The 24,992-nt window shown below is 38.8% G+C and overlaps 1 protein-coding gene across 1 annotated transcript in view; it reads right to left on the reverse strand.

The window, feature by feature from the left end:
- The window catches only part of LOC124550838 (F-box/LRR-repeat protein fbxl-1-like), a 107,808-nt gene extending 83,890 nt beyond the window's left edge, over window positions 1–23,918 (reverse strand). The window contains exon 1 of the mRNA XM_047125564.1: window positions 23,895–23,918. The gene's annotated coding sequence lies outside the window, so the exon portion shown is untranslated. The remainder of the gene's footprint in view (window positions 1–23,894) is intronic.
- Window positions 23,919–24,992: the final 1,074 nt, after the last annotated feature.

Below are 24,992 nucleotides of genomic sequence, written 5' to 3' on the forward strand. Positions count from 1 at the left end.
GACAATACTGTTCTATGCAAGTGACACGGACACTAGGAAAGTTCTCCGAATGACATTTTCACTATGCAGCGGAGTGTGCGCTGATATGAAACTTCCTGGAAGATTAAAACTGTGTGCTGAACCGAGACTCGAACTCGGGACCTTTGCCTTTTGCGGGCAAGTGCTCTACCAACTGAGCTACCCAAGCACGACTCACGTCCCATCCCCACAGCTTCAATTCTGCCAGTACCTCATTTCCTCTCTTCTAAACTTCACAGAAAAGCTTCTGTGAAGTTTGAGTCTCGGTCTGGCACACAGTTATAATCTGCTAGGAAGTTTCACTAGGAATGTTGTTTACCACAACTCTTTTGAATCTATTATAAGATATAGTATAATCTTTTGGGAGGGGGGGGGGGGGGGAAAGTAGTGTAAATAGAATATTATTAGTTTGAAAAAGTATTAGCATAAATATATGAACTATTGATCCTATAGCGTCATGCCAACCTTTATTCAAAGGTCTAAAAATTTTAACTACTTCATGTATTTACATTTATGAACTGTTTGTCTTTGCCCATATCAATCCAGAATTATTTATGGGAAAGCATTTTCAATTTATATATGGCACAAGAAACGAAGATAATTTTCTGTTGCTATATCATAGGCTAAATCTCTACTCCCAGGCTCCTCAATAAACAGCTATAAAAATTTATGATAAATTAAAAATGAAAAACTTTCTCAGTATGGAACTAGGTTCACTGAAGATAAAATTATGCACCATCCTAGTGCAAAAATGTTATTGTTCATGCATGGAATTTCTGAATGATGGGGAAGATTCCTTTTGTAGAATAATGAAACCAATTTGTAATGATTTTTATAGATTAGGTTTCTTTCTACATTGTATGTACCTCTGGTACATTATTTACAATTACAAGCATCCTCTACTTTAAATCAATTATGTATGTCATGAGACAATAAAATTGTGATTCTGACACAGACACACACACACACACACACACACACACACACACACACACACACACACACACACACACACAGACAGACATACACTTTCAGTGACTAGTCTCCTTTAATCTAAAAAGAGTTTAAATTCTATCAAAACTTTGCTAGAATATTATAAACAGCTTGATTCATGCAAGGCACACCCATTCAGCTTCAAGATACTGACACGAGGTTTTCAGCAATTGGTAGTAAGCACAGGGGCATCTAAATTTGTTATGGAGTGAGCACAGTTAACCCTTTTCCCAATCATAATTTGTTTTAATGGAACAGCATACATTTTAATGGCAATCAAAACCTCTTTTTCTTAAATGGCAATCAAAATATCTCAAAAAGACGAGTATGGCGTTATACCACTCATAAATACTGGTGTTGAAATTTTTCATAAAAATATCTGTCAAATATGCTGGAGTGGAGAGGCAAGGTGGACAGATACTGATACTGGGATGTAAACACAGTCAAATTGGGCTCTTGTGCAAGGGAGTGTATTGTGTGCAGTGAGAAGAAGGACTGAGGCTGATAAAATGAAACATATTTCCTCTTCGTTTTGGCACTACAGGTCTCGGTGGACCTCGAGCTCCTCAATACTCTTCCTCCATACGTATCTGTTCTCTGTTTTTCTCCTCCATCAGATCTCTATCTCAGTAAGGTCAGTGGATACAGTATCCCGCCATCTAGCTCTCGGTCAGCCCTTCCATCTGGTGGAACACAACCTGTCTTCCATTATTCATTTGGGCATCTTGTCATCTACATCTTCCCCACAAATCCCAACCAGAGTATGCTTTCAGAGTTAACAATATTAGGGAAGGAAAGTTGCTACTCACTATATAGCAGAGATGCTGAGTTGTGATAGGTACAACAAAAAGATTCACACAATTATAGCTTTCGGCCATTAAGGCCTTTGTCAGCAATAGACATGTGTACGCATACGCATACGCATACGCATACCCACACACACACACACACACACACACACACACACACACACACACACACACACACACACACACACACACACAAATGCAACTTGCACTCACATCTGGCGTCTCAGACAAATGAAATCATACTGTGGCACCTGCTGCACCTAACATGAAAGACATACGTTTCTAGGGGTGTCTGTATACTTTTGATCACAGTGTATGTTCAATTCAAAATCAAAATGAAAAACCTAAGCAAGTGAATTCTTATGAAATGGAGTAAACGAATTTCAGTTTACAATTTAATTGTGCCAACCATGTTGAAGAATAATTCAACTGTTTCACTTTAACAGCAAGCTTTCCAATTAAAAGAAAATAATGTAAATAAGTTATGTTGATAATAAAGTAGTACTATGCTGTCTACTTAATGACACACTCATTTCATTAATTTACACAGCAATTGTGAATCACAACATAAAACTTGTCACAGCAAAGCACAGCAAAACAAAGAGAGCTCTGGCACCAGCTGCCGATTAAAAACTGTACATCTCGACACGACTATCACTTGTCGGTTCAGAAGCATGACGAAGAGGAACTTCTTACTTACTTCGCTACACAGTATTTTGCACTCGGGCATTAGGCGGTGTGAGAGAGAAACAACCAAAGCATGCAAAGTATAAAAGCAGTACATTCAGAAGTTCGTAACTGTATACTATCAGAATTGTGGCCCAAACTTTAGTGCAGGCTCGATTGCTGAGCAACTACAATTTGTGACCACACTGAGGACTTCTCAGTGAGGAGAATGCAGCATTTTATCTCAGATGGAGTGCCGTTGGCAGGTGTAGAAGTAACTTCAAGTGTGACTGAGGGAAGTGCGTTAATGAACTGGCACACAATAGTAACAGTAGCCTGTAATGGGCTTAACACTACACAGAAGTGAGACATATCCCTACGTCTTCTTACCAACAAATGATACTATAAATGAAAGTAATTTATAATAACAGAACATACGATAATACACTGAGGCCACGAAAGTCATAGGATACCCTTTAAATTGCTGACGGACCTCCTTTTACCTGGCACAGTCCAGCAAGTTGACATGCACTCGACAAGTCACTGGAGTCCTCTACATCTACATCTACATCTACATCTACATCTACATCTACATCCATACTCCGCAAGCCACCTGACGGTGTGTGGTGGAGGGTACCCTGAGTACCTCTATTGGTTCTCCCTTCTATTCCAGTCTCGTATTGTTCGTGGAAAGAAGGAGTGTCAGTATGCCTTTGTGTGGGCTCTAATTTTATTCTCAGGGGCTCTTTGCATGATAAACGTAGGAGGGAGCAATATACTGCTTGACTCCTCAGTTAAGGTATGTACTCGAAACTTCAACAACAGCCCCTACCGAGCTACTGAGCGTCTCACCTGCAGAGTCTTCCACTCGAGTTTATCTATCATCTCCGTAATCCTTTCGCGATTACTAAATGATCCTGTAACGAAGCGCACTGCTCTCTGTTGGATCTTCTCTATCTCTTCTATCAACCCTAACTGATACGGATCCCACACTGCTGAGCAGTATTCAAGCAATGGGCAAACAAGCATACTGTAACCTACTTCCTTTGCTTTCGGATTGCATTTCCTTAGGATTCTTCCAATGAATCTCAGTCTGGCATCTGCTTTACCGACGATCAACTTTATATGATCATTCCATTTTAAATCACTCCTAATGCGTACTCCCAGATAATTTATGGAATTAACTGCTTCCAGTTGCTGACCTGCTATTTTGTAGCTAAAGGATAAGGGATCTATCTTTCTATGTATTCACAGCACATTACACTTGTCTACATTGAGATTCAATTGCAATTCCCTGCACCGTGCGTCAATTCGCTGCAGATCCTCCTGCATTTCAGTACAATTTTCCGTTGTTACAACCTCTCGATACACCACAGCATCATCCGCAAAAAGCCTCAGTGGACTTCCGATGTCACCCACAAGGTCATTTACGTACATTTCCTCTGCGGAAGTACTGAGCCGCGCTGCCTCTGTAGCTGTTTACACAGTAGTTGCAAAAGCGTTGCCACAGCACAGTACTGTGCACAGCCCGACCTGTCGATTACGTCCCACAAATGTTCAACGAGATTTGCATTTCAGGCATTCCGGGTGGCCGAATTGTTCACTCGAGTTGTCCGGAATGCGGTCCAGTGATATGGTACATTGCCATCCATAAAAATTCCATCACTGTTTGCAAAAAAGAAGTCAATGAATGGCTGTAAATTGTCTCCTAGTAGCCAAACAGAACTGCTCCAATGGACCAGTTTGGTTCCGTGTGAAGACAGCCCACACCATTGTGGAGCCACCACCAGCTCGCACAACACACTGTTGACAACTCGGGTCCGCAACTACATGGGCTACGTGCCACACTCAGACCCTACCGTCAGCTCTTACCGACTTAAATCGGGACTCGTCTGGCCGGGCCACAGTTTTCAAATAATCTAACATTCGACCGATATGCTCATGAGCCCAGGAGAGGCACTGCAGACAGTCTTGTACTGTTAGCAAAGGCACCCGCATCGGTCATCTGCTGCCGTGGCCCCTTAACGCCAAATTTCCCTAACGGACACGTCTGTCGTATGTCCCCGATTCATTTCTCCAGTTATTTCACGAAGTGTCGCTCGTGAGTAAGCAATGACAACTCTGAGCAAATGCCACTGCTCTCAGTCATTAAGTGAAGGCTATCGGACACTGTGTTGTCCACGGTGAGAGTTAATGCCCTAAATCCGGTATTCTCGCCACACTCCAGACACTACCAATCTCAGAATTTTGAATTCCCTAACGATTTCTGAAACGGAATGTCCGACGTGTCTAGCTCCAACTACTGTTCCACATTAAAAGTCCGTTAACTTCTGTCGTACGGCCATAATCACATCGGAAACCTTTCGGCAGGAATCAGCTGAGTATTAATGACAACTCACCGATGCACTGCCCTTTCATACCCCACCTGTATACGTGCACATTGCTATTCCGTGAGTTTTGTCACCTCAGTGTAAGTCTAATATAAACAGGCACATATTGTGTGCTGGTTTTATTTTTATTGCACATTTGGTGGGCCATATCTACATCTATGTCTACACAGATATTCCACAAGCCACTGTACAGTATGTGGTGGAGGGCACTGTGTACCACTACTTGTCATTTCCTTTCCTGCTCCACTCACAAATAGGGCGAGGGAAAAACAACTGTCGATACCCCTCCTCGTGAGCTCTAATTTCTTCTATCTTATCTTCGTGGTCCTTACGCACAGTGTATGTTGGCGGCAGTACAATCGTTTGGCAGTCAGTTTCAAATGCAGGTTCTCTAAATTTCCTCAATAGTGTTTCTCAAAAATGACATTGGCTTTCCTCCAGGAATTCCCATTTGAGTTCCCAAAGCACCTCCATAACACTCGCACATTGTCTGAACCTACTGGCAACAAATCTAGCGGCCCACCTCTGAATTGCTCCAACGTCTTCCTTCGGTCCGACCCGGTACGGATCTCGACCACTAGAGCAGCACTCGAGATGAGGTCGCACCGGTGTCCTATATGCAGTCTCCTTTACGTTCGAACCACTCTTTCCTAAAATTCTCCCAATGAATCAAAGTTAGCCATTCACCTTCCTTACCACAGTTCTCACACGCTCGTTCCAGCTCGTACCGGTATGCGATGTCACGCCCAGATATTTAAATGACTCGACTGTGACGACCAGGACACTAGTAATACTGTATCCGAACACTACGGGTTCGATCTTTCTACTCTGTTCTCTGCCAGATCTCTCGCTAAAGTATCACGTCGGTAGTTGTTGTATGCTTCGCGTGTAGATCTCACAGACACACGAATCTCTACTGACCTTCACTTGTCGTCAATTATGCACTCGCTTTTGAACCGAGAGTGCAACAGCCTCTACTTCCACAGCATCCAACGAATTTTGTTATTAAACCGTGGTGGGTCTTTTCCATTGTTTTCTGCTTACTAGTTATGTAACTCTCCAGACCACGATTTACAATAGGCTTATACTTTGGCCATAATTCCTCAACATCCATGGTACTGGAAGTAAATGATGCCAATAAACAGTCTAAGTGAGATGTTAATAACTGCCCATATGCTCTATCGAGCAGAAACTCTCTCCTAGCCTTCTTGACTGAATTAATAACTTTCGTACTCATAATTGCTACAATGACATCACGATCGCTAATCCTTGTTTCTGTACTGTCTCTGTCAATAAGGTCAAGACCGTTTATTGCTACAAGGTCTAAGATATTTCCACTGCATGCGGGCTGCCGATCTAGCTGCTCGAGACAATTTTCAGAAAACATGTTCACAAGTGTTTCGCATGACTGTATGTCTGTATATTCCCACAATGAATCGACAGACATCCCAGTCTATTCTCGGTAGGTTAAAATCACCTTCAGTTAGTACTACACGATCTGAGTATTTATGCATGAAGGTACATTTTCTTCTAATGACTCTTAGAAGTGTCACAGCAGAATTGGGTGGACAGTAAAAACATCCAACAATTAACTTGGTTTCACCTACACCTGTTATATGTGACTTCTTTGTCACACCCACTTCGACCTCAAAGACAACATTTTTGTCAACTGCAACGAATACTTCCCCTCCTATGGCCTCTAATCTGTCTTTCCAATATACACTCCACAGTTAGCTAAATATCTCTTAACTTTACTCTTCACGTTTCAGCTACCTCTCAGCCCAAGAATAATTTGAGCGTGAGAACTTTCCTGGAGGGCAGTACATTCAGGTACGTTATTACGAAGACTTCGACAGTTTACTCATAAAATTGACAGGCAAAATGTCTTTATTCTGAACGCCGTTTGACTCCCCTCGATGCTTATTGAATGGTGAGTGTCCGTCAGAGCACCTCAAACTGCTGCCTAGCCAAAAAAATCCCATGTGCACTCCAGAATTACTCTGCTACCTTAGTAGCTGTTTCCTTGTGTGGTGCAAATTGTGTAGTGGATACTGAGAGATGACATGCATCTTCGGCATGGGACTGCAGTTGCAGCAACTTAGTGAGAGGAAACAGCTGCTCGGACATGGCAGTAAGCATTTCGTGGGTCGCCATCCTGCCCTGGAGATGTGCAATGTTCTCAAGAACTGTTATATCGACAATAAAAATGGTGAACTGGAAGGGAGATACATTTCTGAATTTGATATCAATCTTTTATGAGCAACGATAAAAACATTTGAATAGTACAAGTTATCAATGTACATAAAGTATAGGAATATATATCGCATCTTCAGTTGCAAATTGTGTGAAAAGTTTAAAATTTAAAAAATGTTATCTGTTCTACATCACATTTTACAATTAAAGTAATTATTACAATATCACTGATGAAGTATGGGAGATTAACATGGGAAGTACAAGGATGAACTAATGCTATGCAGGTGTAATTGAGAAGTTCATAATAGTTTTTAAAAAAATTTTACCTTGCACTGATACTGAATGGTGGCCATTTTTATTTGTAATCACATGGTGGTTTTTCAATTTGGAGACCAGGAAGTAACAGCTACATCAAGAATCTCAGACTTTTTGCAGATTACGCAGTCATCGAATTGAGTGCTATCCAAAAACATATCCAGTCAGATACCTATATACGATTTCAAATTGTTGCACAAATTGGCAGCTTACTTTAGGGCCAGTCCTAATGAAGTGATCCAATAAAAATTAAGTCAGTTGCTTGACCATTTTTAAATATTTTGATTTTTTATGGGTGATTACCCTGTAATTGAAAAGTTCAAAATAGTTTTTGAAACAAATTTTACCTTGCACCGTTACCGAATGGCAGCCATTTTTGTTTGTAAGCACATGGTGGTTTTTCAATTTGGAGACATTAGGTTAATTTTAATATCACTGCACTGTGTTAAGTTACAACACTGCAACTGACATGATTGTTTTTAGAAAAGTCTCCTCTACAACATTGTTTATTACCCAAAATATCCTAAATTCAAAAATAACCAGTCAAAATAACCTCCAAAGTTTGGTATTGAAAATTTAGAAAAGCCACTTTTTAGGCTCATAAATGACAACCAAGAAACAATTTTTTTTCTAGTTAGACATCATAAACTACTAGCCTTATATAGAGCCTTATACAGAACAAGAACACTGACAAATGTTTCCTTAATTTTTATAAATATTTGAAATTTGAAAATCTTAATTTTTTGTAAAGTGTGGGACTAGTTATCCTTGGTGGGACTGATTGATTTTTGCACATTTTGTGCACCTATATGATAGCAAAGTACTGTAAAAAACTCAACATTGACATTTGACTGTGGACATAGATACGAATTTTTGAAAATGAGGAAATAATTCCCATCACATTACAATTGATCTTATGGCTGTTGCCTAATTCATGTGTGATATTGGCTAGACGTAATCAAATTGAAGTTAAGGTACTGAATTATATGCATAAACTCTGAAGTACGTTAACTGAAAATATTTATTTAAAATTTTTCAACATAATACAAATGTTGAGTTCAGTAATTTTTCAAGATGTGGTGCTTCTGAATCCTAGTAGTTTCTGTTAAGACCACTTATTTCTTCAGACAGCTTGAGGGATATAGAATACGACCTCCCAGTTGTTGTGGCAAGTTCAAGAACTGAAATCATCATGATCATCATCATCATCATCATTTAAGACTGATTATGCCTTTCAGCGTTCAGTCTGGAGCATAGTCCCCTTTATAAAATTCCTCCATGATCCCCTATTCCGTGCTAACATTGGTGCCTCTTCTGATGTTAAGCCTATTACTTCAAAATCATTCGTAACCGAATCCAGGTACCTTCTCCTCAGTCTTCCCCGACTCCTCCTACACTCTACGGCTGAATCCACGAGTCTCTTGGGTAACCTTGCTTCTCCCATGCGTGTAACATGACCCCACCATCTAAGCCTGTTCGTAACCTCAACCTTGTGATATGGTAACCTGAATCCACCCAGCTTTCGCTCCCATACAGCAAAGTCGGTCGAAAGATTGAACGGTGCACAGATAACTTAGTCTCAGTACTGACTTCCTTCTTGCAGAAGAGAGTAGATTGAAGCTGAGCGCTCACTGCATTAGCTTTGCTACACCTCACTTCCAGTTCTTTCACTGTGTTGCCATCCTGTGAAAATATGCATCCCAAGTACTTGAAACTGTCCACCTGCTCTAACTTTGTTCCTCCTATTTGGCACTCAATCCGTTTATATCTCTTTCCCACTGACATTACTTTCATTTCGGAGATGCTAATCTTCATACCATAGTCCTTACATTTCTGATCTAGCTCTGAAATATTACTTTGCAAACTTTCAATCGAATCTGCCATCACAACTAAGTCATCCGCATATGCAAGACTGCTTATTTTGTGTTCACACATCTTAATCTCACCCAGCCAGTCTATTGTTTTCAACATATGATCCATATATAATACGAACAACAGTGGAGACAGGTTGCAGCCTTGTCTTACCCCTGAAACTACTCTGAACCGTGAACTCAATTTACCGTCAACTCTAACTGCTGCCTGACTATCCATGTAAAGACCTTTAATTGCTTGCAAAAGTTTGCCTCCTATTCCATAATCTCGTAGAACAGACAATAACTTCCTCCTAGGAACCCGGTCATATGCCTTTTCTAGATCTATAAAGCATAGATACAATTCCCTGTTCCACTCATAACACTTCTCCATTATTTGCCGTAAGCTAAAGATCTGGTCCTGACAACCTCTAAGAGGCCTAAACCCACACTGATTTCCATCCAATTGGTCCTCAACTAATAGTCGCACTTTCCTTTCAACAATACCTGAGAAGATTTTACCCACAATGCTGATTAAAGAGATACCTCTGTAGTTGCTACAATCTTTTCTGTTTCCATGTTTAAAGATTGGTGTGATTACTGCTTTTGTCCAGTCTGATGGAACCTGTCCCGACTCCCAGGCCATTTCAATTATCCTGTGTAGCCATTTAGGACCTGACATTCCACTGAATTTGACGAGTTCCGACTTAATTTCATCCACCCCAGCTGCTTTATTGCACTGCAATCTATTGACCATTTTCACCACTTCCTGAAATGTGATCCTATTTCCATCATCATTCCTATCCCATTGTACATCGAAATCTGAAACATTACTGATTGTATTTTCACCTACATTGAGCAACTCTCCAAAATATTTCCTCCATCTGCCCAAGGAATCCACAGGATTCACAAGCAGTTTTCCTGACCTGTCCAAAATACTTGTCATTTCCTTCTTACCTCCCTTTCGAAGACTGATAATTACATTCCAGAATGGTTTTCCAGCAGCTTGACCCAAAGTCTCCAACCTGTTTCCAAAGTCTTCCCAAGATTTCTTCTTGGATGCTGCAATTATCTGTTTGCCTTTGTTTCTTTCTTCAACATAACTTTCTCTGTCTACCTGAGTTCTAGTATGTAGCCATTTTTGATACGCCTTCTTTTTCCTTTTACAGGCTGCCTTGACTGTGTCGTTCCACCAAGCTGTTTGCTTCATCCTACCTTTACACACTACTGTTCCAAGACATTCTTTAGCCGCTTCTAGTACTGTGTCCCTGTACCTTGTCCATTCCTTTTCCAATGACTGTAATTGACTACATTCAACTAACTGGTACCTTTCTGAGATTGCTGTTATGTACTTGTGCCTGATTTCCTTATCCTGAAGTTTCTCCACTCTTATCCTCCTACATATGGACCTGACCTCCTGCACTTTCGGCCTCGCAATCCCAATTTCACTGCAGATTAAATAATGATCAGTGTCGTCAAGGAATCCCCTGAATACACGTGTGTCCCTCACAGCCTTCCTGCCTTCCTGAAGTCCTTAAAAACTTTGTCACTATTCAATTTCTTGAATGGTGTTATTGGGCCAGCAGGGCGGTAAAAATGCACAGAAACATAATTATTTTCCAAACTTATGACTTTCAACCTCTGCATGCCACCATTGTCTATCACACACACATTCTCCTGTGTCATTCAGTGTTAAAGACAGAGAAGTACTTTTACTGACACAATGATCCTGGTAAATTTCGGTATCTGATGTTTTGTAACATCGAACTTAGTATTCTGCAATTCCAAGGAATCTAGATTAGATTAGTACTTGTTCCATAGATTGTGAATATGACACTTCGTAATAATGTGGAATGTGTCATAGATATGACATTACATAAAATATTACATGACACTCAATATTTTTAATTTTTTTTTAGGGGGGGGGGGGGGGGGGGAGGGGGCGGGGGGAGAATGACCCACTTACTATATCCAAAAATTCATCTAATGAGTAGAAGGAGTTGCCATTAAGAAATTCTTTTAATTTCCTTTCAAATGCTATATGGCTATCTGTCAGACTTTTGATGCTATTAGGTAAGTGACCAAAGACTTTTGTGGCAGCATAATTTGCCCCCTTCTGAGCCAAAGTTAGATTTAACCTTGAGTAGTGAAGATCATCCTTCCTCCTAGTGTTGTAGCCATGTACACTGCTATTACTTTTGAATTCATTCGGATTATTAATAACAAATTTCATAAGTGAATATATGTATTGTGAGGCTATAGTGAAGATCCCTAGCTCTTTAAATAAGTGTCTGCAGGATGATCTTGGATCAGCTCCAGCAATTATTCTGATTACACGCTTTTGTGCAATGAACGCTCTTTTACTCAATGATGAGTTACCCCAGAATATGATGTCATACAAAAGCAGAGAATGAAAACAGGTGTGTTAAGCTAATTTACTGAGATGTATATCACCAAAATTTGCAATGACCCTAATAGCATAAGTAGCTGAACTCAAACGTTTCAGCAGATCCTCAGTGTGTTTTTTCCAGTTCAACCCCTCATCAATGCATATACCTAGAAATTTTGAATATTCCACCTTAGCTACCGATTTTTGATTGAAGTCTATATTTATTAATGGTGTCATTCCATTTACTGTGTGGAACTGTATATACTGTGTTTTGTCAAAGTTTAATGAGAGCCCATTTGCAGAGAACCACTTAATGATTTCCTAAAAAACATCAGTTACAATTTCACCAGTTAATTCTTGTCTGTTGGGTGTGATAGCTATACTTGTATCACCGGCAAAACGTACCAGCTTTGCATCTTCGTGAATATAGAATGGCAAGTCATTAATATATATTAGGAACAGCAGAGGACCCAAGACCAAACCTTGTGGCACCCCATTCTTGATTGTTCCCCAGTCTGAGAAATCGCCAGTTTTTTGCATATTATGTGAACTGTTTATTTCAACTTTCTGCACTCTTCCAGTTAGGTATGATTTAAACCATTTGAGCACTGTCCCATTCATACCACAGTACTTGAGCTTATCTAGAAGTATTCCGTGATTTACACAATCAAAAGCCTTTGATAGGTCACAAAAAATCCCAACGGGTGACTTCCAGCTACCCAGCCATTTAATATTTCATTAGTGAAAGTGGAATTGCATTGTTCCTTTAATTGCTATATAGTTTTCAGATCTGATTTGAAGTGTTGTTTCTATATGAAGCACTATCTCTTCTTTCTTGATGGGAAAATAGGTGATATTTTTAATATTATGCTTGGAAAAGGCATACATATCCTCTTCTGTAAGAAATTTGTCTGTGGTCTTTCTTTGTATGCTGGATTTACTCACTTCACATTTTGTTGTACCTCCTACTTCAATGTTCGGTCTCCAACTCAAAATCTACTTTGCGGTTGCAAAGATTTGAAAATTCTTTTTGTTCTTGTATTGACTACCACTTCCATCTCAAAAGTGTATGAGCTTCTCAGCCTTGGACAACTTTTCTTTTATGTAATTTGTTACATACACATGGAAAACCAAAGTGCTGTGCTCCAAGCAGTTACTTAGAATGCAAATTGATGAACTGCAAATTTTGTCCTCATTTTTAAAGTACAGAACAAATGGATGCACTGTCACCTGGTCATTGATCCAGTGGTACCCTTGTATTGCATCATGAACCACAAACGTAAAGTAAAAACTTAGTTTGGTATTTAGAAATATAGTGGTGACTTTGTGATTCTCTAAGTTATCAATTAAAGATTCAAAGTACTCTTCCTGAGATTTAATCACTTAAGCATTTCAGCACTGCAGTTGTGACCCACTGTCTCAAGGTAGCACTGTCGGGCATTTCCTCCTCAGATTCGCTAAACAATTCGAGAGCAGTTTCATTATTGTAGCATTTATCATACAAAATCATCATGCAGTCATCATTGTTAGTGTCACAGCCTGTTAAATCTAGTAACTTTTTGTAGATAACATCATTGGGTTTTGCACCCATAGTCACCAGTCTGACGTTTTGATGACATAAACATGGCTCTAAGTCTTTTCTAATATTGTCTGAAATTCATTGTACCTTGCTTTCAATAGCTGCTTTTATTTTTCTGCAACTCAGTTTTCTTATTTTTGAGGCACAAGATATTTCTACATCAGGAAAAACAAAATCCAATTTGCTAATAGCTTTTTCATTAGGAACCAAAATGTCATTTACAAGATTACACAGTTTTGGTCCTGGATTCATCACAAATATTTTTGAATAACAATTTGGGCATGGGGAATTTCCAGGATTTACATTAAGTTTCATTTGGGTAGCTGTTTTACTCTCACTTAGCAAGGACAAATGTTCAAATTTTATTTCCCTCGAACCTTTAGTAACTGGCTTTTTATAAACTTTGAATGGATCAGAGCATTTTTTTTTTTTTTTTTTTCCAGAAATGTGATTGTATGTCAGAACATATTTTCCCTTAAGATACTCAGAAACTGGTGATACAGAAGACCCTACTTGTTATTTTAGACAAAGTTTGTCTATCTTCGTCAAAGTCACTAACATATTTTACATTTTTTGAAACTGAACCATACACTGTTTTGTGACACACTTAACTTAGAGCACTGTTCATCCATTTTATTGCATTCCAATTAGGCTTTCAAATTTATTTATTATTAAATTTTAAAATTATTTTAGTTGATTTCAAATTACACTAAAAACAAAAGTACATAAAATATTCTATGCTCTCAATGAAGTATGTAGATCCATACTAACAGAGGTTTCTGGCCAGACCGGCTAAAACAATACCATACCCAGCAAATGTAGTGGGGGAACACAGTTTATGTCACCGACTACTGGGCTGCAGTACAGACTTGTAACTCTGGCTACCAAGCCCCTGTACACACTTGTCATGCACAAAATAGTAGACTTACCAACAATAGGGAAATTTTTCATGTTTATTATTTTACTCTTATCATTTTGAACTTGTAATAATGTGCTACTTTTTTTGAGAATAAACCTAGGTGTAAATGGGCAATTTTTTTTAACATAGAACCAAAGCAAAAGCTCCTAGTGTTGAATATTTTGTTATTAAAATAAATAATAATAACTAAATATAGGATGACGGTGTTAACTTAATATATTAAACTAAACTCCACCCCGAACAGGCCACGGAGGCCCGAGGGTACTGACCGCGAGCCGTGTCATCCTCAGCTCACAGGCAACGTCATCAGATGCGGATACGGAGGGGCACGCGGTCGGCACACCGCTCTCCTGGCCGAATGTCAGTTTCCGAGACCGGAGCCACTACTTCTCAATCGAGTAGCTCCTCAGTTTGCTTCGCGAGGGCCGAGTGCACCCCACTTGCCGACAGCACTCGGACGAGTGCTAGCTCGGTCCGACAGCATTCGGCAGACCGAAAGGCCACTCGTCCGAGTGCTAGCTCGGTCCGACAGCACTTAACTTTGGTGATCTGATGGGAACCGGTGTTACCACTGTGGCAACTAAATTTTATTACAATGGAACAATAAACCATTTAAACGGGCACAATATCAACTATTTCAACGTATTCAAAAATTCATATCTTTGTTCACAGTCAAATATCAATGTTGAAATTTTTACAGTACTTTGCTATCATATAAGTGTACAATAAGTGAACAAAACAAATTTTTATATTCAGTCTCACCAGAGATAAATAGCTCCAAACCTTACAAAAAAATAATGATTTTCAAATTTCAAAAATTTATAAAAATTTAAGGAAACCTTTGTCAGTGTTCTTGCTCTATTTAAGGCTAGGAGTTTATGATATCTAACTAGAGAAAAAAAATACACTCTGATAATCACTTCTTGGTTGTTATTTTTGGGTCTAAAAAGTGGATTTTCTGAGTTTTCAATACCAAACTTTGGAAGTAATTTTGACTGGTTATTTTTTAATTTAGGATGTTTTGGGTAATAAACGATGTTGCAGAGGACATTTTTCTAAAAACAGTCATGTCAGTTGCAATGTTGTAACTTAGTCTAGTGCAGAGATATTAAAATTAATGCTAGTGTCTCCAAATTGAAAAACCGTTGCGCACTCACAAATAAAAATGGGTGCCATTCAGTAAGGGTGCAAGGTAAATCTTTTTAAAAAACTGTTTTGAACTTTTAAATTAAGGTTAATCACATGAAAAAAAAACAACAAAATATTTAAAAATGGTCAAGCAACTCTCATTAGATCTTTTCATATGGACTGATCCTTACAACATAAAACAAAGGTAATGAAGTGCAATCTGATCAAGTCAGGTGATGCTGGAGGGAATTGGATTAAAAAAATTTGTTTCTATATGTTGTAGATACATTTACTATCTGGACTGGAAAGTAATTTAAGTCATCAGAAATAAAGAGGGTATAAAATTAGTACTGCCAAAAGAAGGAAATGTGTCTCTGAAAAAGTGAGTATGTTATCATCTAATCTAAGTATATGTGTTAGCTAGCATTTTGTTATGCATTCATTTGGAGAGTAGTCTTCCATGGATAATAAATAGTATAGATGAGGCAAAGATAATAGTTTTTGAAATCTGGTTCTACAGGTGAATGATGAAAATGGAATGGGTACATCAGATAATACACTTAAACTAATAAACAAAAATAATCAGTTTTTGAAAATATAACAAAAAAATACACTCTGATAATCACACCGAGGTCACCACTTCGACGCTGTAGAGCACTCTCTGGAACAGGATAGTGCGTGTTGCCGGTGTGCACCCTCTGCCTATGCGTATTCACCTTAACTGATAACTTGGTGGTAGTTGTGCCAATGTAAAAGGCCGAACAGTGTTTAAATAACAGCTGGTGCATGATGTGTGTCATTTCACAGGTGGCTCTCTCTTTGACTGTACATGTTCTGCCAGTTACAGGGCTAGTACAGGTGGTGGTAGGAGGGTGCAAGTCTTACAGTGAAGACAACCACAGGGGTAGGAGAAATAGCATAGGGAGAGAGGTGCAGAAGGAGAATGAGGTCTGAAAGGATATTGCAGAGATTGCGAGGGTGGCAGGCAAAATGTCAGACAGAATGAACCCCATTTCAGGGCACAATTTAGGGAAGTCAAAGCCTTGTCAGAGTAGTTAACTGTATTTAATTGGGACAAACTGACAAAAAGAAGGGACAGGTTGTTAAGACATTCTGAGGCATCAAGGAATGGAGGAAAGTGTGGTGAATGGGTAAAAGTCATACAGAAGACAAAACTTGAATACAATGAGCAAATTCAAATGTACAAGGGTAATCCCAAAAGTAAGGTCTCCTATTTTTTTTGTAAGTACATAGACCTGTTTATTTCTACAATCGTTTACATCAATTTACAGCTTGAACATTTAGCTATTTTTCGACATAATCACCATTTCTGTCAATGCATTTTTGTAGACGCTGTGGCAGTTTTTGTATGCCCACATCATACCAGCTCGCCACCGTGCTGTTCAGATAGTTATGAACCTCTCCTTTCACCTTGTGGTCAGAGCTGGGACCACAGTTAGCACTGACAGGTACTGTGAGACTCTGAAAAAACTTGAATGGGCAATTCAGAACCAGAGAAGAGGAATGTCAAGCAAGGGCGTACACATTCTCCGTGACAATGCTCGCCCACACGTTGCTCGGCAAACCTTTGCTCTCCTGCAACAGTTTCAGTGGAACATAATCACCCACCCACCCTGTGGTCCTGACTTGGCGGCCAGTGACTATCAACTGTTCCCTAGGTTAAAAGAACATTTGGCTGAAAAGTGATTCAGCTCCAATGGTGAGGTGTAAGAAGAGGTTCATAATTTTCTGAAAAGCATGGCAGTGAGCTGGTATGATGTGGGCATACAAAAACTGCCACAGCATCTACAAAAATGCATCGTCAGAAATGGTGATTATGTTGAAAAATAGCTAAATGTTCAAGCTGTAAACTGATGTAAACCATTGTAGAAATAAACAGGTCTATGTACTTATAAAAAAAATAGGAGACCTTACTTTTGGGATTACCCTCGTATGTAGGTTTTTGTGTTTATATAAATGTGAAGAGACTTCTACCTCTACATCTACACTCCACAAAACACCGTGAGTTCATGGCAGAGGGTACATTCCAGTGTACCAGTTATTAGGGTTTCTTCCTGTTCCATTCACATATGGAATGCGGGAAGAATGATTGTTTGAGGGCCTCTGTGCATGCAGTAATTAGTCTAATTTTATCTTCACCATCCCTATGTGAGCGATACATAAGGGGTTGTAGTCTCTTGCTAGAGTAATCATTTAAAGCCAGTTCTTGAACTTTGTTAGTAGACTTTCTCGGGATAATTTACGCCTGTCTTAGAGAGTCCGTTAAGTTTTTTCAGTATCTCTGTGACACTCTGCCACTGACCAAACAAACCTGTGACCAGTCATGCTGTTCTTCTCTCTATTCATTCAATATCCTCTATTAGTCCTATTTGGTATGGGTCCCACACCCTTGAGGAATATTCTAGAATCAGTCACACAAGTGACTTGTAAGCGATCTCCTTTTTAGACAGATTGCACTTCCCCCACTATTCTACCAATAACCCATGAGCTCACAGGAAGAAATTATCAAAATCCTACGGAGCAACATTCACACTTTAAAAGCAGAACTGTCAGTGCAGAAGCAAAAAAAATTGGGACCTGAAAGGGGAAGAAAATGTTTTTGTGAAATAGCTGTGGCAATTGACGAAAATAACATCAAAAACACGCGGACTATTACATCTGTTCAAAACAATGCACCTGCAACACCTACAGAAGAAACTAGCACAGAAATCACAAAAACTCCAATTTAATGTAAATGGGCAAGTGTAACATGCAGAAAAAAGAACTCAAAGCACCTCAGTAATGTCAAACAGAACGAAAACAGTGATTTCCTTGTTATGGGCAATTCTCTGCTCAAAAATGTGGCAGTGCCAAATTCCACAATAGACATTCGCCCAGGTTTCAAGACCCATCAACTGAAGAAACGTTTTAACAACATATATAACTCGAAGGATGGTTCAGCAGAGGCATCTCGGAAGAATTACAAGGGGATATTCATCCACGTAGGTACAAATTCCCTTACAAGCAACACTGAAGAGGAAATTGTAAACAAAACAAAAAATTTAATTTGATCTGACAGATACGTCTACAAGACGTTTAGAATGGTAGTGAGTGGTATTGTCTACAGAAGATCTGTGAGTGATAGTTAAATAGCGAGAATAAATAGTGATATAAATGAAAGCTGTAATGATATGGGAGCCGTGTATGTAAATCCTAATAAGTTCTTAAGCAATAAATGCTTGGGTAAAGATGGTCTTCATTTTAACAGATTAGGATCAAAAATTCACAGCAAATTGTTCACTGATACTTGTAAAATTCTGAATAAAGGGGGAAACTTATAAGGAATGATGGGGATGAGAAACAGTGTTTGGTAACAAAAATGACAAAACCGAAATGATACCCAAGAAAGAAAATACTGCTTGAAACCATAAATAAGAAAGAATGTTCTTACATAATGCACTTGAATATAAATGGTCTAAGTGCTGACTTTCAAAACAAAAGTCATTAAATGGACGAATTACAAATTATTCTTTTGCAGTATAAAAATATCAAAGTTATTTGCCTCAATGAACATTGGCTTACATGTGACAATATCAAAATTCTTAACAAAATCGAAAATTTTGAAGTAGCAAACAGCTCTTGTAGATGTGAGAAATCATGTGGAAGCTCTTGCATACTTACACATTCTGAAATAAAATATGCAATAAGAAATAATTTAAATCATTTGAATGAAGACAGTATATTTGAGAGCTGCTGTATCGAGTTAAGGGACCTAAATATCATAGTAGTTTCTATTTACAGAGTATCAGAGAAAGCTGCAATTGAAACTTTTCTGTCCAAGTTTCAGTGCCTCCTTGAAAATCTAAAAAAATAAAAAGAAAAAAGGTTGTAACAGCTGCTGACTTCAACAATAATATCCTAGGTGAAAGCAATGATGTGTCCAAATTCACTGACAGTAAAAACTTTTGGCTTCAAAGTAAACTTTAAGCAAGCCACTAGGGTAAATGCACAGTCAGCCATTTGTATTGATAATATCCTAACCAACTGTGTGTTTGAAGATGTCCATAAATTTTGCTTAGATCTAAGGAACTCTGACCACTCTGCATTATTCATTGAATTACCAAAAATTAACAAAGAAATTCCATGCAACAGAAGCTCTATGAAAAGTAACTCCAATGAAAAAAATTAATTGTATTTAGAAATAAGTTAAGACAGGTTGAATGGCTTTATGACAACTGTATTTCAAGTAGTAGTAACTTTGACAAATATTTAAGCAGTTTTCTTGGGGTGTTTAATGAAACTTTTCCACATCTACATCTACATACATACTCTGCAATGCACCATATGGTGCGTGGTGGAGGGTACCTCGCACCAAAACTATCATCTTCTCTCACTGTTCCAGTCCCAAACAAAACGAGGGAAAAATGACTGTCGATATGCCTCTGTACGAGCCCTAATCTCTCTTATCTTAACTTTGTGGTCTTTCTGCGAAATGTAAGTTGGTGGCAGTAAAATTGTACTGCAGTCAGCCTCAAATGCTGGTTCTCTAAATTTCCTCTGTAGTGATTCACGAAAAGAATGCCTCCTTTCCTCCAGAGACTCCCACCCGAGGTCCTGAAGCATTTTCGTAACACTCGTGTGATGATCAAACCTACCAGTAACAAATCTAGCAGCCCGCCTCTGAATTGCTTCTATGTCCTCCCTCAATCTGACCTGATAGGGATCCAAAACGCTCGAGCAGTACTCAAGAATAGGTCGTATTAGTGTTTTATAAGCGGTCTCCTTTACAGATGAACCATATCTTCAAAAAATTCTACCAATGAACCGAAGATGACTATACGCCTTCCCCACAACTGCCATTACATGCTTGTCCCACTTCATATCACTCTGCAACGTTACGCCCAAATATTTAATCGATGTGACTGTGTCAAGCACTACACTACGAATGGAGTATTCAAACATTACAGAATTCTTTTTCCTATTCATCTTCATTAATTTACATGTATCTATATTTAGAGTTAGCTGCCATTCTTTACACCAATCACAAATCCTGTCCAAGTCATCTTGTATCCTCCTACAGTCACTCAACGACAACACCTTCCCGTGCACCACAGCATTGCTATGCACTGTATCCAAAAGATCATTTATGTAGATAGAAAACAACCAGCAGACCTACCACACTTCCCTGGGGCACTCCAGATGATACCCTCACCTCCGATGAACACTCACCATCGAGGACAACGTACTGGGTTTTATTACTTAAGAAGTCTTCGAGCCACTCACATATTTGGGAACCAATCCAATACGCTCGTCCTTTAGTTAGGAGTCTGCAGTGGGGCAGCGAGTCAAACACTTTCCGGAAGTCAAGGAATATGGCATCCGTCTGATACCCTTCATCCATGGTTCGCACTTAGAACCACATGTAACAAAATCACTGGTAAAGTTAAATGGATAACTCTGGGTATAAAAATTTCTAGTGTTAGGAAGAGGCAATGAAATGAGATATAAGAAAAACAGGTATTTTACTGAATATGTATGACATTATAAAGCTACGTTCGAAAAAATTGTGAAAGCAGCCAAACAAATTGCAAACAATAAGTTCATTTCACAACATTAAAGTGAAACAAAGGTAGTGTAGCCTGTTGTCAAATCAGAGTTACGTGTTAGAATTAATAGAAATGGAATATCTAGGATTAAAGTAAATGATAGCCTTATTGTAAACCCAGCTCAAATATCGGAGTATTTAAATGAATTCTTCATAAGTATGACAAAGTCAGATGTTGATACAGTAGAGTATCAGAGCAAAATAAACCCCTTTGGACTCCATCAAAGAGCTAAGTATCTCACAAATTTTAAAAAAGTCTCAATAAAGCATGTGGAAAATATTATACTATCATTACAAATATTCAGTTGGGTGGGATGGGATACCGACTAAAGTGATAAAAGCAGTGTATCACATAATAGCATCTCCACTAACTAAAATAATTAAGCAATATTTTGAACAGGGATGCTTTCCTGATGTGTTGAAGTATGCTGAAGTCACACCTCTGTTCGAGAAAGGGTCAAGGGAAGAAATGGGAAACTATTGTCCTATTTCTATTCTTCCAATCTTATTGAAAGTGTTTGAGAAAGTAGTTGCAAATCAGATGCAAAATTTTATTGTAAAAAATGATATTATTATAAATAATCAATTTGGATTCCAACCAGGAAAAAACACCCTGGATGCAATAAATAACTTTACTGAAAAGATATGCAAAGCACTGGACCAGAGGAGTAAAGTTGCTGGTATTTTCTGTGATCTTACTAAAACTTTCGACTCTGTAAAACATCCCTTGCACATCTATAAATTAGATAAATATGGAATTACGGGCAATATTCTCAAATGGCTTACATTTTACCTGCAGAACAGAAAACAAAGGGTAACTGTCACTTCAAATGTGGTGAGTTATTTTCCGAAGTGGAATACTGTATCACAAGGTGTGCCTCAAGGCTCCATTTTGTGGCCAATCTTGTTCCTATTTTATGTAAATGACTTCTCCACAAATATCAATTCCCCATCACTTCTGTTTGCAGACAATACTTCTGTTTTAATTGAAGATGGCGATGCAGAAAAAATTCCAAGCCTCATTGTGAGCACACTGGATACTCTAGAAAACTGGTTCCAGTTAAATGGGTTGAAACTGAACATTGCAAAAACCCATATGGTACATTTCCAAACCAAACACTTAAAATGCACAGAGCTTAAAATAACACACAATAATCAACTTACGAAGAAGTTGACACTGTCAAATTCCAAGGACTAAATGTGGACAAGAACTTGAACTGGAACACACATATTGACTCCTTATCAAATAAACTAAGCAGTTTTGCATTTGCAGTGCAGATACTTGCAAATTCTACTGACACGTCTACACAAAAAATAGCATACAGTAGTTATTTTGAATCTGTCATTAGGTATGGTATAATTTATTTTTAATATTTCTCATATACTGAAACTTCAGAAAAAGAATATCAGATACATGTGTACCACACAGAAAACAGAATCTTGTCACCCATTATTTCGACAACTGCAAATCCTAACTCTACCCTCCATATACATTTATGAAATTATTATCTTTCTACACAGCAGGCAAAAATTATTTGAGGAAAATCATTTTAACCACACATACAACACAACAAATAAAAATAATTTTATGCTCCCTAAACACAAATTGAAATAATATGAACATGCTCCACAGTATATGAGGATGACAATATATAACAAATTAATGGGCAAAAATATATTTAATGTTAAGCCAGAGATCCTAAAAATAATGCTACATCAGATTCTGGGAGAGAAATACTACTGTGACTCGATAGAAGGATTTTTAGAGGATGACATGATAATTTGAGTTTGGGCAATTTAGTGTTACATTTTTAGTTACTATTTTTATTACTGTTGTCATTATTATCTCTGCCTTTTGTGCATATAAAACAAAATTGTATTATTATTATGATTCTGTATGTAAAGATCAGCTTTCTACGTTTACAGTAAATTTTACCCAACTTTTGATATCTCTCCTGTACCTGGATCAAATGGTTATGTATGTAATGAAACTAATAAACCACAATTCTATCAACTGCTTTACCTGTCACCGAAGCTATGTCAGCATTCCATTTCATATCCCTACAAAGTGTTACACTCAGGTATTTTTACGAGTTGGCCAATTCCGACAGTGACTTACTGATATTATAGTCATAGCATACTACATTTTTCGTTTTGTGAAGTGCACAATTTTACATATCTGAATATTTAGAGCAAGTTCCCAGTCTCTGCACCACACTGAAATCTTATCGAGATCTGATTGAATATTTATGTAGCTTTTATCGGATAGTACTTCATTACAGATAACTGCATCATCTTCAAAAAGCCTGATTTTTACTATTAATATTATCTGCAAGGACATTAATGTAGAGCATCAAGAGCAAGGGTCCCAACACACTTCCCTGGGCAGACCCGAAGTTACTTCTACATCTGATGAAGCCTCTCCGTCTAAAATAACATGTTGTGTGCTACCTACCAAAAAGTCCTCAATCCATTCACAAATTTCACTCGATACCCCATACGATCATCCTTTTGGCAATAAGTGTAGGTGTGGTACGAGTCAAATGCATTGTGGAAACTGAGAAATACTGCACCTACCTGGTTGCCTCGATCCAAAGTTTTCAGTATGTCACGTGAGAAAAGTGCGAGTTGCGTTTCTCACGATCAGTGTGTTGAAATCTGTGCTAGCTGGCATCGAGGATGTCATTCCGTTCAAGATACCTCACTTTCGAGGGATCTATGATAGATTACAGTTAAAAGAGGGGCTAACTCAGCTGCAAAATCAGTATAGAATCTGACAGCGATTTCATCGGACCCTGGAGCTTTGTTTAATTTTGGCAATTGCAGCTGTTTCTCAACATCACTGACACCAATAATATTTCATTCACATTTTCAGCGGTATGAGGATTAAACTGTGGCAATCCTCCTCTGTTTTCCTTTGTAAAGGAACATTTGAAAACGGAGTTAAGCACAGGATAGGTTAGCAACCGAGCTACCTGAAGCCACTCTTTGGACTGATGACTCTATCAGCAACAACAGAACATTAACAATAACTGCTTACCTTCCTCTGATGATATACTCTTTGTCACGCACACACACATTTTGCAAGATGTCTATAAGCTCATTAAAACTGAAGAATGAAAATACATCTAGTATTATTTCATCTGGGAGATCATCAATATTCTTCCCCTGACCATCTCCTGCAACCATTCTCAGAGCTGTCCTACTACTGTCGAAGGTGAGCTCCGGCACAGCGGCGTGTATCGGACCGGCAGTCTCTCTCCGACTCGCCGCGGCAGCCTCCGGTAATGCGGTCGGTCTGCAGCCTCACCGTGCCGCGTGGCCGGTGCGAACCTCTGCTCCGCCTCTGCAGCCGCAGTGGTGTGTCGCCACCTGTCAGCGGCGACTACTTCCGGCTGCTGAAACAAAAATTTTCTACTCCCTGATCACAAATTTCTCATTAGCAGCAATTATTTCTGACTGATGAGTAATCACTCCAGTTGATAAAAAGTTCTACATTTTACTCGAGGACTGGTTTTGGGTTTATACTGAACTCATTTTGTAATGGAACCAGAAAATTGTGCTACGTTGAAGGGAAGTCATATGATTTTGAGTTTGCTTCAATGTAGCGCAATTTTCAAACTTGATTTTACTTCACCACAATACAGTTTTCAGATTCTACTAGAAAACCCACACACACACACACACACACACACACACACACACACACACACACACACACACACACACACACACACACACACACACACGCGCGCGCGCGAGGGAGGACTCGAACCTCCGCCGATACCAGCCGCACTGTCCATGACTGCAGCACCCTAGACCGCTCGGCTAATCCCATGTGGCTAAGAGCCAAAGTTGGTCATGAAGTAAACGTAAGTACTTTTTAGCAACTGGAGCAGTTACTTGTCAATTCAGTCCACATTTTCAGAGCAGCAGCACTATCCAGTTGTGCAGAAACTAGTAGTTATTCTGTTAACTGTATGGTCAAACACAGGACATTATTATACACTATGTTAGAGATACATTAATGTGACCACCTGTCTGACACCTGAGTAACCATCTTTTATGACACAAATCACTGTGAGATGTGCAGAAAGAGAGTCAGTAAGGTTTCTGACGGTACCGATGGGGGTGTGGA

This window comes from Schistocerca americana, chromosome 9 (genome assembly GCF_021461395.2).
Source record: "Schistocerca americana isolate TAMUIC-IGC-003095 chromosome 9, iqSchAmer2.1, whole genome shotgun sequence".
Lineage (NCBI taxonomy): Eukaryota > Metazoa > Arthropoda > Insecta > Orthoptera > Acrididae > Schistocerca > Schistocerca americana.